Here is a 17,631-nt window from a genome sequence, read left to right on the forward strand (position 1 = left end):
GTATTGCTTACCTTTATTCTCTTCGAGCTACCTCTTGGTAAGCCTGAGCTCTTCCTCGGACCGCTCAAGGTCCCGCTTTAGTGCGGAGACCTCCGCCATGCGAGCAGCAGCGGCTAGCAGTGAAGCCTGCTTATTCACACAGACATATTCTGATTAGACTCATGTGATTATTATTTGATCCTCTGTTCGGCCTTTCTTTGCGAACACCAAACAGAGCATCACGGGCTACTGTCTATGTTGTAACATTTTCTCATAATTTTATTACTTACCTCAAAGCCTATTAGGAGGCTGGCACAGGCTTCAGTTAGTCCGCTTTTGGCAGACCGAACCTTCTTGACCACCGCACTCATGATAGTGCGGTGCTCTTCGTCAATGGAAGCGCCACGAAGCGCTTCCAGCAAATTGTCCGATGCCTCTGGATGGACAGAGGCCATCGGCACGGATGGCTTGCCCCCCTTGGCGAGGGGTCGCTTGACAGAATCCGGAACCACTGGAGGTTCCAGCACAGTATTCGGCTGGGGGCTAGACTTGCTGCCCCGGGCATTAGAGCCCATGGGAGTCTTGCCCCTCGTGCGCCCAGCGTCTGGAATGTCGCCTTGGGGCGCCTCCAGAACTGTCCCCCTTGGTCCAGTACCCTTTGAGACAACACCTCGACGTTGTCCGTAGGGCGGGGGGAGGAGGCGGTCAGGAGTGAATCGTTGTTCATCTCCGACGGGCCCAAAGACTGATCCGAAGAGGATACATCGATATGGGCTTTGGATGGGCTGCATGATCATGTGCGGCGTGATAAGAAGCAATAAAATAAAACATACCAAGAACTATTATGGTATCCGGATACTTACGACTTCGCAAGGGGCTTGTTCCTGGGTAACCACTCCTCGTCGCTAAAAGCGGCCGCCGTGGAGCAGTCCGGAAGGAGAGTCCTTCCCTTCTTGGACCCTTCGGCCTCCCCTGATGGGGCGGCCTTCCTTTTCTTGTCTCCCTCGGCTGGGAGGGGAGAAATTTCCTCTTCCTCCTCCTCGTTTTCGTGGGAGGAGGGCACCTCCGTGTTATCGGACGATGAGTCCGATACGACCTTGCGCCGGAGACCTTTCCTGGTCCCCATGGCCTTCCTCTTGGCCTTCTTCTCCGGCGCCTCATAGGGCGCCAGAACCAGCATCTCCGTTAAGAGAGCCCTTGCTGGATCTTCGGGCAGTGGGGCCGGACAATCAATCCGCTCCGCTATCGTGACCCAGTCCTGTTAAATGGCGTGGAGGCTTAGATCCCCCACATGATTATACTGGGGAAAGAAACATCTTACGAGATATAAGGAGCTCACTGGATTGGTAGGGAGCTTCGCGCTGAGTCTGCGATCCTCGGTAAGGGGAGGAGGTACCTCGGCGGACTTGAACAACACCTTCCATATGCCCTAGTGCGTCGTGTCGAAGAGCTCTTGCAGCGTCTGGTGCTTAGCCGGGTCGAACTCCCACATATTGAATGCCCGTCTTTGACACGGGAGGATCCGGCGGAAGAGCGTGACCTGTACCACATTGACAAGCTTGATTTTCTTGCTTATCATGTTTTTAACACAGTTCTGGAGTCCGGTCAGCTCCACCGATGAACCCCAGGATAGGCCCTTCTCTTTCCAGGAGGTGGGTCGCATGGGGATGCCAGATCGAAATTCGGGGGCCGTCACCAAGTTGGTGTCAGGCGGCTCGGTGATGTAGAACCACCCCGATTGCCACCCCTTCATGGTCTCCACATAGGAGCCTTCGAGCCAAGTGACGTTGGGCATTTTTCCCACCATGGTGCCTCCGCACTCCGCTAGCTGGCCGACCACCACCTTCGGTTTAACGTTGAAGGTCCTCAGCCACAGGCCGAAGTGGGGCTTGATGCGCAGGAAGGCCTCGCACATGACGATAAACGCTGAGATGTTGAGAATTAAATTGGGAGCCAGATCGTGGAAGTCCAGCCCGTAGTAGAACATGAGCCCGCGGACAAATGGGTGGAGGGGAAATCCCAACCCACGGACGAAATGGGTAAGGAATACAACCCTTTCCTGCGGTTCGGGGGTAGGGACGATCTGCCCCGTGTCTGGGAGCCGGTGCGCGATATCTGCGGCCAGGTATCCGGCTTCCCGGAGCTTCGTAATGTTCTCCTCCATAACAGAGGAGACCATCCACTTGCCTCCCACTCCGGACATCTTTGGAGTGGTTTTGGGGAGAAAATGTGAACTTGGGCGCTGGAGCTCGAGTGCGCGAGAATGGATGGGCAGGGAAGAAGAAGGCATGGGTGAAAAGGAGGAGTCCTTGTCCCTTTATAAGGGCGGAAGAAACTATGTGCCTCCCCACCTGCCTGGTAAACTCGCTTATTCCCCAAGCATCGTGATTGATGGCGCGGTTGGGTTAACCACACCCGTATTGATGAGAATCCCGTGATAAGGGGACACGATCTCTGCTTCGACAAGATGTGCCAAGAAAACCGCCTCGCAATATGTGTAGTAGCTGGTTGAGAAAAATGGTTCGAATAATGACCGGGCCATGGCATGATGTCACGTTATGAAAAGTTGTCAGCAGATTAGATTTGTGGAAATATTATACTCTCTACGGTGGTATGTGGAATTTGTTTTGCAGAGCTGGACACTATCCTTGTGTTCGAAATCTTCTATGGTGCATTCGGAGGAGGAACCCGCCTTGCAATGCCGAAGACAATCTATGCGCCAGACTCATCGTCATTGAAGCCTGGTTCAGGGGCTACTGAGGGAGTCCTGGATTAGGGGGTCCTCGGACTGCCGGACTATATACTTTGGCTGGACTGTTGGACTATGAAGATACAAGATTGAAGACTTCGTCCCGTGTCCGGGTGGGACTCTCCTTTGCGTGGAAGGCAAGCTTGGCAATTCTGATATGTAGATCTCCTCCCTTGTAACCGACTCTGTGTAACCCTAGCCCCCTCCGGTGTCTATATAAACCGGAGGGTTTAGTCCGTAGGACAACAACAATCATAATCATAGGCTAGCTTCTAGGGTTTAGCCTCTATGATCTCGTGGTAGATTAACTCTTGTAATACTCATATCATCAAGATCAATCAAGCAGGAAGTAGGGTATTACCTCCATCGAGAGGGCCCGAACTTGGGTAAACATTGTGTCCCCCGCCTCCTGTTACCATCCGCCTTAGACGCACAGTTCGGTACCCCCTACCCGAGATCCGCTGATTTTGACACCGACACGGCTTTCTCTCGAGAATCGCTCCATGCTCGATACTTCTTGTATTGGATCTTTTATGATGAAGACTATTGAATTCGAATGGGATTTATTGTAAAGAATTAAACACAACTCTGAAGATTGGGATCTCGACGAAGGTAAGGAGTCAGGTATAACACCTTATTTTGATTGTGTTAAATCTTTTATGGATACCGATGCTTTCCGTGAATTTAGCACTAAATATGGACTTGACTCTGAGATAGTAGCTTCTTTCTGTGAATCCTTTGCTACTCATGTTGATCTCCCTAAGGAGAAGTGGTTTAAATATAATCCTCCAATTGAAGTAAAAGTAGTTGCACCTATTAAAGTTGAAGAAAATACTATCACTTATGTTGTTCCTACTCCTTTTATTGAGAAACCACCTTTCCCTGCTAGAATAAAGGATCATGCTAAAGCTTCAACTATGGTTCGTAAGAGTAATACCAGAATGCCTACTCCTTATGAGCAAATTAAAGTTGAACCTAGTGTTGCTATGGTTAAAGATCTCTTGGCCGATAATATTGATGGGAATGTTATTTACTTCTGTGAATCTGCTAGAATTGCTAGACCCGATACTAAAAATAAACATAGACCTATTGTAGGCATGCATGTTATTTTTGTTAAAATAGGAGATCATTGCTATCATGGCTTATGTGATATGGGTGCTAGTGCAAGTGCAATAGCTCATTCCTTATATAAATAAATTATGCATGATAACCTGCTGAGATAGAGGAAATTGATGTTACAATTAAGCTTGCCAATAGAGACATTATTTCAACAGTTGGGATTGTTAGAGATGTTGAAGTCTTGTGTGGGAAAGTTAAATATCCTGCTGATTTTCTTGTTCTTGGTTCCCCACAAGATAACTTTTGTCCCTTTATATTTGGTAGAACCTTCTTGAATACTGTTAATGCTAAGATATATTGCAAAAAGGATGTTGTTACTATTGGGTTGGGGGATATGTCTCATGAGTTTAATTTTGCTAAATTTCGTATTCAACCTCATGATAAAGAATTGCCTAGTAAAGATGAAATTATTGGTCTTGCTTTTATTGTTGTGCCTCCTAATGATCCTTTAGAACAATATTTGCTAGACCATGAAAATGATATGTTCATGAATGAAAGAAGGGAAATAGATGAAGTATTATTTAAACAAGGACCTATTTTGAAACACAACTTGCCTGTTGAAATCTTAGGGGATCCTCCTCTACCCAAGGGCGATCCCGTGTTTGAGCTTAAAACTTTACCTGATACTCTTAAATATGCTTATCTTGATAAGAAAGAGATATATCCTGTTATTATTAGTGCTAACCTTTCAGAGCATGAAGAAAAGAAATTATTGAAAACTCTGAAGAAGCACCGTGCTGCTACTGGATATACTCTTGATGATCTTAAGGGCATTAGTCCCACTTTATGCCAGCACAAAATAAAATTGGAGAAAGACGTGAAACCGGTTGTTGATCACCAACGACGGTTAAATCCTAAGATGAAAGAAGTGGTAAGAAAAGAAATACAAAAGCTTTTGGAGGGAGGTATAATCTATCCCGTTACTGATAGTCAGTAGGTGAGTCATGTCCATATTGTGTCCCTAAGAGGGGAGGTATTACTGTTGTTCCTAATGATAAAGATGAATTGATCCCACAAAGAATTGTTACAGGTTATAGAATGGTAATTGATTTCCGCAAATTTAATAAAGCTACTAAAAAGATCATTACCCTTTACCTTTTATTGATCAAATGCTAGAAAGATTATCCAAACATACACATTTTTGCTTTCTAGATGGCTATTCTGGTTTCTCTCAAATACCCGTGTCAAAAGAGGATCAAGAAAAGACAACTTTACTTGCCCTTTCGGTACCTTTGCTTATAGACATATGCCTTTTGGTTTATGCAATGCACCTGCTACTTTTCAAAGATGTATGACTGCTATATTCTCTGACTTTCGTGAAAAGATTGTTTTGGTTTTCATGGATGATTTCTCCGTTTATGGAACTTCTTTCGATGATTACTTAAGCAACCTTGATCGAGGTTTGCAGAGATGTGAAGAAACTAATCTTGTCTTGAATTGGGAGAAGTGCCACTTTATGGTTAATGAAGGTATTGTCTTGGGGCATAAAATTTCTGAAAGAGGTATTGAAGTTGATAAAGCTAAAGTTGATGCTATTGAAAAGATGTCATGTCCTAAGGACATTAAAGGTATAAGAAGTTTCCTTGGTCATGCCGGTTTTTATAGGAGGTTCGTTAAAGACTCTTCTAAATTTTCTAGGCCTCTGACTAATCTCTTACAAAAGGATGTTCCTTTTGTCTTTGATGATGATTGTGTGGAAGCATTTGATATACTTAAGAAAGCCTTGATTTCTGCACCTATTGTTCAGCCACCTGATTGGAACTTACCATTTGAAATTATGTGTGATGCTAGCGATTATGCTATAGGTGCTGTTCTAGGACAAAGAGTTGATAAGAAATTAAATGTTATCCAATATGCTAGTAAAACTCTAGGCAGTGCTCAAAGAAATTATGCTACTTCTGAAAAAGAATTTTTAGCAGTTGTATTTGCTTGTGATAAGTTCAGGCCTTACGTTGTTGATTCTAAAGTAACTGTTCACACTGATCATGCTGCTATTAAATATCTTATGGAAAATAAAGATGCTAAACCTAGACTTATTAGATGGGTTCTCTTGCTTCAAGAATTTGATTTGCATATTATTGATAGAAAGGGAGCTGAGAATCCCGTTGCAGACTTGTCTAGGTTAGAGAATGTTCTTGATGACCCACTACCTATTGATGATAGCTTTCCTCATGAACAACTAGATGTCATAAATGCCTCTCGTACTGCTCCATGGTATGCTGATTATGCTAATTATATTATTGCTAAATTTATACCACCTAGTTTCACATACCAGAAAAAGAAAAAGTTCTTCTATGATATAAGGCATTACTTTTGGGATGACCCACACCTTTATAAAGAAGGAGTAGATGTTTTTATTAGACATTGTGTACCTGAGCATGAACAGGAACAGATCCTACGCAAGTGTCACTCTAAGGCTTATGGAGGACACCACGCTGGAGATAGAACTGCACACAAGGTATTGCAATCCGGTTTTTATTGGCCTACTCTCTTCAAAGATGCCCGTAAGTTTGTTTTGTCTTGTGATGAATCTCAAAGAATTGGTAATATTAGTAGATATCAAGAAATGCCAATGAATTATTCACTTGTTATTGAACCATTTGATGTTTGGGGATTTGATTATATGGGACGGTTTCCTTCCTCTAATGGGTACACACATATTTTAGTTGCTGTTGATTACGTTACTAAGTGGGTAGAAGCTATTCCAACTAGTAGTCCTGATCATAACACCTCTATTAAGATGCTTAAAGAAGTTATTTTTCTGAGGTTTAGAGTCCCTAGATACTTAATGACTGATGGTGGTTCACATTTTATTCATGGTGCCTTTCGTAAAATGCTTGCTAAGTATGATGTTAATCATAGAATTGCATCTCCTTATCACCCACAGTCTAGTGGTCAAGTAGAATTGAGCAATAGAGAGCTTAAATTAATTTTGCAAAAGACTATTAATCGATCTAGAAAGAATTGGTCCAAGAAACTTGATGATGCATTATGGGCTTATAGAACTGCATACAAGAATCCTATGGGTATGTCTCCGTATAAAATGGTTTATGGTAAAGCTTGTCACTTACCTCTTGAACTAGAACGTAAAGCATATTGGGACATTAAAGAGCTCAATTATGACTTCAAACTTGCCGGTGAGAAGAGGCTTTTTGGCATTAGCTCACTTGATGAATGGAGAACCCAGGCCTATGAGAATGCCAAATTGTTTAAAGAAAAAGTGAAAAGATGGCATGATAAAAGGATACAAAAGCGTGAGTTTAATGTAGGTGATTATGTATTGTTATATGCTACCTCTTGAGCATTGCGTTGGTTTTCCCTTGAAGAGGAAAGGGTGGTGCAGTAAAGCAGCGTAAGTATTTCCCTCAGCTTTTGAGAACCAAGGTATCAATCCAGTAGGAGACCACGTGTGAGTCACCTCGTACCAACAAAAACAAATAAGAACCTCGCAACCAACGTGATAAAGGGGTTGTCAATCCCTTCACGACCACTTGCAAGAGTGAGATCTGATAGAGATGATAATAATAAGATAAGTATTTTTGGTATTTTTATGATATAGATTGAAAGTAAATATTGCAAATTAAAATAGATTGGAAACTTGTATGACGGAAAATTGACCCGGGGGCCATAGGTTTCACTGGTGGCTTCTCTCAAGATAGCATAAGTATTACGGTGGGTGAACAAATTAATGTCGAGCAATTGATAGAAAAGTGAATAATTATGAGAATATCTATGTATGATCATGTATATAGGCATCACGTCCGTGACAAGTAGACCGACTCCTGCATGCATCTACTACTATTACTCCACACATCGACCGCTATCTAGCATGCATCTAGAGTATTAAGTTTATAAGAACAGAGTAACGCCTTAAGCAAGACGACATGATGTAGAGGGATAAACTAATGCAATATGATATAAACCCCATATTTTTATCCTCGATGGCAACAATACAATACGTGTCATTTCCCTTTCTGTCACTGGGATCGAGCACCGCAAGATTGAACCCAAAGCTAAGCACTTCTACCATTGCAAGAAAGATCAATCTGGTAAGCCAAACCAAACTAATAATTCGAAGAGACTTGCAAAGATAAACCAATCATACATAAGAGAATTCAGAGAAGATTCAAATATTGCTCATAGATAAATTTGATCATAAACCCACAATTCATTGGATCTCGACAAACACACCACAAAAGAAGATTACATCGAATAGATCTCGAGAATCGAGGAGAACTTTGTATTGAGATCCAAAGAGAGAGAAGAAGCCATCTAGCTAATAACTATGGACCCGAAGGTCTGAGGTAAACTACTCACACATCATCGGAGGGGCCATGGAGTTGATGTAGAGGCCCTCCATGATCAATGCCCCCTCCGGCGGAGCTCCGAAAAAGGCCCCAAGATGGGATCTCTTGGGTACAGAAGGTTGCGGTGGTGGAAATAGGGTTTCGTGGTGCTCCTGGATGTTTGCGGGGTATATGGATATATATATATAGGAGGAAGAAGTAGGTCGGTGGACCAACGATAGGCCCACGAGGGTGGAGGGCATGCCCAGGGGGGGTGGGCGCGCCCCTGCCTCATGGCCTCCTCGATTGTTTGTTGACGTCCACACCAAGTCTTCTGGATCACGTTTGTTCCAAAAATAACACTCCCGAAGGTTTCATTCCGTTTGGACTCCGTTTGATATTCCTTTTTGGCGAATCACTAAAATAGGCAAAAAAACAGCAATTTGGGCTGGGCCTCTAGTTAATAGGTTAGTCCCAAAAATAATATAAAAGTGTAAAAATAAGACCATTAACATCCAAAATAGATAATATAATAGCATGGAGCAATCTACAATTATAGATACGTTGGAGACGTATCAAGCATCCCCAAGCTTAATTCCTGCTCGTCCTCGAGTAGCTAAATAATAAAAACAGAATTTCTGATGTGGAATGCTTCCTAACATATTTCTCAATGTATTTTTTTTTTCTTTATTGTTGCATGAATGTTCAGATCCGAAAGATTCAAGATAAAAGTTTAATATTGACATAGAAATAATAATACTTCAAGCATACTAACTAAGCAATTATGTGTTCTCAAAATAACATGGCCAAAGAAAGTTATCCCTACAAAATCATATAGTCTGGCTATGCTCTATCTTCATCACACAAAATATTAAATCATGCACAACCCCGATGACAAGCCAAGCAATTGTTTCATACTTTTGATGTTCTCAAACATTTCAATTTTCACGCAATATATGAGCGTGAGCCATGGATATAACACTATGGTGGAATAGAATGGTGGTTGTGGAGAAGACAAAAAAGGAGAAGATAGTATCACATCAACTAGGCGTATCAATGGGCCATGGAGATGCCCATCAATATATATCAATGTGAGTGAGTAGGGATTGCCATGCAACGGATGCACTAGAGCTATAAGTGTATGAAAGCTCCAACTGAAACTAAGTGGGTGTGCATCCAACTTGCTTGCTCATGAAGACCTAGGGCATTTGAGGAAGCCCATCATTGGAATATACAAGCCAAGTTATATAATGAAAATTCCCACTAGTATATGAAAATGATAACTCCCTCGCAAAAAAAAGTGATAACTCAAGAGACTCTCTATATGAAGAACATGGTGCTACTTTGCAGCACAAGTGTGGAAAAAGGATAGTAACATTGTCCCTTCTCTCTTTTTCTCTCATTTTTTTTCTTTTTTTATTTGGGCCTTTTTTGGCCTCTTTTCTCTTTTTTTTTTATTTTTTTTTTTTCGTCCGGAGTCTCATCCCGACTTGTGGGGGAATCATAGTCTCCATCATCCTTTCCTCACTAGGACAATGCTCTAATAATGATGATCATCACACTTATTTTTACTTACAACTCAATAATTACAACTCAATACTTAGAACAAAATATGACTCTATGTGAATGCCTCCGGTGGTGTACCAGGATATGCAATGAATCAAGAGTGACATGTATGAAAGAATTATGAACGGTGGCTTTGCCACAAATACGATGTCAACTACATGATCATGCAAAGCAATATGACAATGATGAAGTGTGTCATAATAACAGAACGGTGGAAAGTTGCATGACAATATATCTCGGAATGGCTATGGCAATGCCATAATAAATAGGTATCATGGCTGTTTTGAGGAAGGTATATGGTGGGTTTATGGTACCGGCAAAAGTTGCGCGGTACTAGAGAGGCTAGCAAATGTGGAAAGGTGAGGGTGCGTATAATCCATGGACTCAACATTAGTCATAAAGAACTCACGTACTTATTGCAAAAATATATTAGTTATCGAAACAAAGTACTACGCGCATGCTCCTAGGGGGATAGATTGCTAGGAAAATACCATCGCTCGTCCTCGACCGCCACTCATAAGGAAGGCAATCAATAAATAAACCATGCTCCGACTTCATCACATAATGGTTCACCATACATGCATGCTACTGGAATCACAAACTTCAACACAAGTATTTCTCAAATTCACAACTACTCAAATAGCATGGCTCTAATATCACCATCTCCATATCTCAAAACAATTATCAAGTATCAAACTTTTCTTAGTATTCAATGCACTTATAAGAAAGTTTTTATTATGCCTAAAAGCAAATTGCCATGTTGTTCTCAAGGACCCTCAAAATAATATAAGTGAAGCATGAGAGATCAATTATTTCTATAAAATAAAACCACCACCGTGCTCTAAAATATATAAGTGAAGCACTAGAGCAAAGAACTATATAGCTCAAAAGATATAAGTGAAGCACATAGAGTATTCTAATAAATTCTAATTCATATGTGTCTCTCTCAAAAGGTGTGTACAGCAAGGATGATTGTGGTAAACTAAAAATCAAAGACTCAAATCATACAAGATGCTCCAAGCAAAACACATATCATGTGGCGAATAAAAATATAGCTCCAATTAAAGTTACCGATGAACGAAGACAAAAGAGGGGATGCCTTCCGGGGCATACCCAAGCTTAGGCTTTTTGTTGTCCTTGTATTTTACATTGGGGTGCCTTGGGAATTCCCAAGCTTAGGATCTTGCCACTCCTTGTTCCATAATCCATCAAATCTTTATCCAAAACTTGAAAACTTCACAACACAAAACATAACAGAAAAATCTCGTGAGCTCCGTTAGCGAAAGAAAACAAAACACCACTTCAAGGTACTGTAATGAACTCATTCTTTATTTATATTGGTGTTAAACCTACTGTATTCCAAATTCTCTATGGTTTATAAACTCTTTTACTAACCATAGATTCATCAAAATAAGCAAACAACACACGAAAAACAGAATCTGTCAAAAACAGAACAGTCTATAGTAATCTGTAACTAACGCAAACTTCTGGAACCTCAAAAATTCTAAAATAAATTTCTGGACGTGTGGGATTTATCTATTAATCATCTGAAAAAATAATTAAATAAATATCACTCTCCAATAAAAAATGGCAGCAATTCTCGTGAGCGCTAAAGTTTCTATTTTTTTACAGCAAGATCAAAAAGACTTTCCCCAAGTCTTCCCAACGGTTCTACTTGGCACAAACACTAATTAAGCGCAAAAACACAACCAAAACAGAGGCTAGATAAATTATTTAATGCTAAACAGTAGCAAAAATCAAGGAATAAAAATAAAATCGGGTTGCCTCCCAACAAGCGCTTTTCTTTAAAGCCTTATAGCTAGGCATAAGATATCAACGATGCTCACATGAAAGACAAGAATTGAAGCACAAAGAGAGCATCATAAAACACGTGACGAACACATATAAGTCTAACATACTTCCTATGCATATGCATCTTATAGGTAAACAAATTATCAAGGCAGGCAAAAACTAGCATATGAAAGGAAGCGGAAAGAAACAATAGCAATCTCAACATAATGAGAGGTAATTTAGTAACATGAAAATTTCTACCATCATATTTTCCTCTCTAATAATAATTACATGTGGGATCATAAGCAAATTCAACAAAATAGCTATCACATAAAATATTTTCAACATGATCCACTTGCATGCAAAGTTGACACTCTTCCAAAATAGTGGGATTAACATTAACTAAAGTCATGACCTCTCCAAACCCACTTTTATCAAAAACTTCAAAAGATTGAACATTATTCAAATATGTGGGATCTAAAGTTGACACTCTTCCAAACCCACTTTCATTATTATTGCAAACACTATTATCAATCTCATATTCATCATGGGGAGTAAATAAATTTTCAAGATCAAAAGAAGAATCACCCCAATCATGATCATTGCAACAAGTAGAGGACATAGAAAAACTAGCATCCCCAAGCTTAGGGTTTTGCATATTATAAGCACAATTGACATTAATAGAATTTATACTATCATCATTGCAATCATACTTTCTATTCAAAGATCCATCATGAATCACTCCATAAAGTACTTCATCACAATTTTTAGATTCACGAATTTGAAGCAGAACTTCATAAAGATAATCTTGTGCACAAAACTCACTAGCAATTGGTTCATCATAACTGGATCTCTTAAAAAGATTAGCAAGCGGATGAGGATCCATAGATCTTTGGTTCTCTGTTTAGCAATAAATAAACAACTATTCCGACCAAATGAGCAAACGAGCCAAGTAATACATCAAGGCAAACAAAAAGACAAAAAGAAGAAGGGCGAATAAAACGGCAAGGGTGAAGTGGGGGAGAGGAAAACGAGAGGAAAATGGCAAATAATGTAATGCGAAGGATAAGAGTTGTGATGGGTACTTGGTATGTCTTGACTTGGCGCAGATCTCCCCGGCAACGGCACCAGAAATCCTTCTTGCTACCTCTTGAGCACTGCATTGGTTTTCCCTTGAAGAGGAAAGGGTGGTGCAGTAAAGCAACGTAAGTATTTCCCTCGGTTTTTGAGACCAAGGTATCAATCCACTAGGTGACCACGCGTGAGTCACCTCGTACCTACACAAACAAATAAGAACCTCGCAACCAACGCGATAAAGCGGTTGTCAATCCCTTCACGACCACTTGCAAGAGTGAGATCTGATAGAGATGATAATAATAAGATAAGTATTTTTGGTATTTTTATGATATAGATTGAAAGTAAAGGTTGCAAAATAAAATAGATTGGAAACTTGTATGATGGAAAATAGACCCGGGGGCCATAGGTTTCACTGGTGGCTTCTCTCAAGATAGCATAAGTATTACGGTGGGTGAACAAATTACTATCGAGCAATTGATAGAAAAGCGAATAATTATGAGAATATCTAGGTATGATCATGTATATAGGCATCATGTCCATGACAAGTAGACCGACTCCTGCATGCATCTACTACTATTAGTCCACACATCGACCGCTATCCAGCATGCATCTAGAGTATTAAGTTCATAAGAACAGAGTAACGCCTTAAGTAAGATGACATGATGTAGAGGGATGAACTCATGCAATATGATATAAACCCCATCTTTTTATCCTCAATGGAAACAATACAATACGTGTCGTTTCCCTTTCTGTCACTGGGATCGAGCACCGCAAGATTGAACCCAAGGCTAAGCACTTCTCCCATTGCAAGAAAGATCAATCTAGTAGGCCAAACCAAACTGATAATTCGAAGAGACTAGCAAAGATAAACCAATCATACATAAAAGAATTCAGAGAGGATTCAAATATTGTTCATAGATAAACTTGATCATAAACCCACAATTCATCGGATCTTGACAAACACACTGCAAAAGAAGATTACATCGAATAGATCTCCAAGAGAATCGAGGAGAACTTTGTATTGAGATCCAAAGAGAGAGAAGAATCCATCTAGCTAATAATTATGGACTCAAAGGTCAGAGGTAAACTACTCACACATCATCAGAGGGGCCATGGAGTTGATGTAGAGGACCTCCATGATCAATGCCCCCTCCGGATTAATTAACAATACTCACATCTGTCATGGATATCACTCACCCAATCCACGTCTACTAGCATAGCATGGCACAGTAAGCAAACGTAGAAGTAACTCCCAAAGGTTTGATAATAAACAGGTAATAGGTTCTACCTCAACTACTCCCCATACCCACAATTTAATTAGATCCTAATCATGCAATGTGTGAGGATTGATCTAATGCAATAAAATTGGGTAGTAGAAAAGGTATGATCAAAGTGTTACTTTCCTTGCTGATGATCCGCGAAACCTAGCGATTCGAAGTAACAAGCGGCGCACTCCGGGTGTTCTATCGCAGACGAACAAACAAGCATCCAATAAGTACTCATCTAATGCACAGGTAAAACTCAAATAAGAGAAACTAACCAGAAAGTTCAACTTAAGAACTCCGGTTTGCAAAAAGAATCAAATCAAATGAAGCAACGAAAGTCAAATGGCAAAAGAAAACAACTTCGTTCTACTAATCTGGATCTAAGTTAAACTTTATAGTAGCAAAAACTTGTTTAAGTTGGTTAAACGGATAGAGGGTTTCGAGACGAAACTCCAGGCACTTAAATCGCCTGATTCCGATAAACGAGTGAAAAGTTATACTAAACGAAAATCGGATCAGAAATCGCGATCAGAAAAATCACGGATTTAATCCGAGAAAAAGAAAAACGACGAACGTTCGCTAGAACGAACGAACGGACGAACGCTCGCTAATTAAATAAATCGGAAAAACCTATCTATTTAAAAAACCGAAACTAAAAAAACCAACGAAAAAACCGAACGATTTTTCGGAAAAAATATATAAAAAAACCAGCATGGATTTTGAGGCAACCTCGGGCGGCGAGTCGGCGAGGCGGCGGCGCGGCGGTGGCGGCAGGCGGCAGCGGCGGCTAGGGTTTCGGGGGGCACGGGCTGAGGCTTCGGCTGGGCCTCCCCCCGGCTTATAAAGGCGACCGGGCCAGGAGTCCGGGTCGGACATGGCCCATTAGGTCGGTTCGTTTTTTTTTAAATAATTACGCGCAGAAGAAAAATAAAAAGAAATACTAAACGGACTCTAAAAATCCCGAAATAAATTTTCCCGGGCTTCTAAAATCAAGTCGCACAAGGTGAACATTTATTTGGGGCCTAAATGCAATTTTGAAAAATGCACATTTTTCCTAAATTCAAATAAAATAACGAAAAACTCCGAAATAAAATCTTATTTGATTTTATTATTAAATCCTCAATATTTCTTTATTTTGGGAAAGTCATTTTATTCCCTCTCTCGTATTTTTGTAATAGAAATAATTGATGATAAAATAATAAAAATCAAATGATCCTATTCTCAAAATTTGAGAAAACTCAAATATGAAAATAAAGAATTTCCCAACTCTCCGTGGGTCCTTGAGTTGCGTAGAAATTTCTAGGATCAAACCAAAGGCAAAATAAAATATGATATGCAAAGATGATCTAATGTATAACATTCCAAATTGAAAAATTGGGATGTTACAGAAAATTATTACGAGAGAGGAACATATGCTTGTAGGAATTGCAATAATATCAAGTTTCCTCTCTATGTGCTTAAAGTTCTGAAGTTATGCTTGTTTTGCCTTCCTATGCTATTTGATTCTTGTTCCCACAAGTTGTTTGCTCACAAAATCCCTATACATAGGAAGTGGATTAGACTTAAATGTGCTAGTCATATTCTTCTTGATGCTCTCTTTACGTTTCAATTCTTATATTTTATGTGAGCATCATTGAAATCATCATGCCTAGCTAGGTGCGTTAAATGATAGCGCTTGTTGGGAGGCAACCCAATTTTATTTTTGTTCCTTGCTTTTTGTTCATATTTACTAATAAATAATTTATCTATCCTCTGTTTTGGTTTTGTTTTTTTGTGTTTAATTAGTGTTTGTGCCAAGTAGAACCGTTGGGAAGACTTGGGGGAATTCTTTTTCATCTTGCTGTAAAAAACAGAAACTTTAGCGCTCACGAGAATTGCTGCCATTTTTTACTGGAGCGTGCTATTTAGTTAATTATTTTTTAGATGATTAATAGATAAATTCCTCACGTCCAGAAATTTATTTGAGAATTGTTGGGGTTCCAGAAGTATTCCAAACCTACAGATTACTACAGACTGTTCTGTTTTTGACAGATTCTGTTCTCTATGTGTTGTTTGCTTATTTTGATGAATCTATGAGTAGTATCGGAGGGTATGAACCATAGAGAAGTTGGAATACAGTAGATATTACACCAATATTAATTTATAATGAGTTCACAACAGAACTTAAGTGGTGATTTATTTTCTTATACTAACGGAGCTTACGAGTTTTCTGTTAAGTTTTGTGTTGTGAAGTTTTCAAGTTTTGGGTGAAGATTCGATGGACTAAGGAATAAGGAGTGGCAAGAGCCTAGGATTGGGGATGCCCAAGGCACCCCAAGGTAAAATCCAAGGACATCAAAAGCCTAAGCTTGCGGATGCCCCGGAAGGCATCCCCTCTTTCGTCTTCGTTCATCGGTAACTTTACTTGGAGCTATATTTTTATTCACCACATGATATGTGTTTTGCTTGGAGCGTCATTTTATTTTATTTTGTTTTTCTTGATGTTTGAATAAAATACCAAGATCTGAAATTATTAAATGTTAGAGAGTCTTCACATAGTTGCATAATTATTCGACTACTCATTGAGCTTCACTTATATCTTTTGGAGTAGTTTGTCATTTGCTCTAGTGCTTCACTTATATCGTTTTAGAGCACGGCGGTGCTTTTATTTTGAAGAAATAGATGAACTCTCGTACTTCACTTATATTATTTTGAGAGTACTAAACAGCATGGTAATTTTCTTTGGTTATGATTTAGTCCTAATATGATGGGCATCCAAGATGGGTATAATAAAAACTTCCATATAAAGCGCATTGAATACTATGAGAAGTTTGATACTTGATGATTGTTTTGAGATATGAAGATGGTGATATTAGAGTCATGCTAGTTGAGTAGTTGTGAATTTAAAGAATACTTGTGTTGAAGTTTGTGATTCCCGTAGCATGCACGTATGGTGAACCGTTATTGATGAAGTCGGAGCATGATTTATTTATTGATTGTCTTCCTTATGAGTGGCGGTCGGGGACGAGCGATGGTCTTTTCCTACAAATCTATCCCCCTAGGAGCATGCGCGTAGTACTTTGTTTCGATAACTAATAGATTTTTGCAATAAGTATGTGAGTTCTTTATGACTAATGTTGAGTCCATGGATTATACGCACTCACACCCTTCCACCATTGCTAGCCTCTCTAATACCGCGCACCTTTCGCCGGTATCATACACTCACCATATACCTACCTCAAAACAGCCACCATACCTACCTATTATGGCATTTCCATAGCCATTCCGAGATATATTGCCATGCAACTTTCCACCATTCCGTTTATTATGACACACTCCATCATTGTCATATTGCTTTGCATGATCATGTAGTTGACATCGTATTTGTGGAAAATCCACCGTTCATAATTCTTTCATACATGTCACTCATGAGTCATTGCACATCCCGGTACACCGCCGGAGGCATTCATATAGAGTCATGTTTTGTTCTAAGTATCGAGTTGTAAGTAAATAAAAGTGTGATGATCTTCATTATTAGAGCATTGTCCCAGTGAGGACAGGATGATGGAGACTATGATTCTACCACAAGTCGGGATGAGACTCCGGACGAAAAAAAGAGAGAAAAAAGAGGCCAAAAAAGAGAAGGCCCAAAAAAACAAAAAAAAGAGAAAAGGAGAGAAGGGGCAATGCTACTATCCTTTTACCACACTTGTGCTTCAAAGTAGCACCATGATCTTCATGATAGAGAGTCTCCTATGTTGTCACTTTCTTATACTAGTGGAAATCTTTCATTATAGAACTTGGCTTGTATATTCCAATG

The sequence above is a fragment of the Triticum urartu genome, chromosome 3, assembly GCF_003073215.2.
Source record: "Triticum urartu cultivar G1812 chromosome 3, Tu2.1, whole genome shotgun sequence".
Classification (NCBI taxonomy): Eukaryota; Viridiplantae; Streptophyta; class Magnoliopsida; order Poales; family Poaceae; genus Triticum; species Triticum urartu.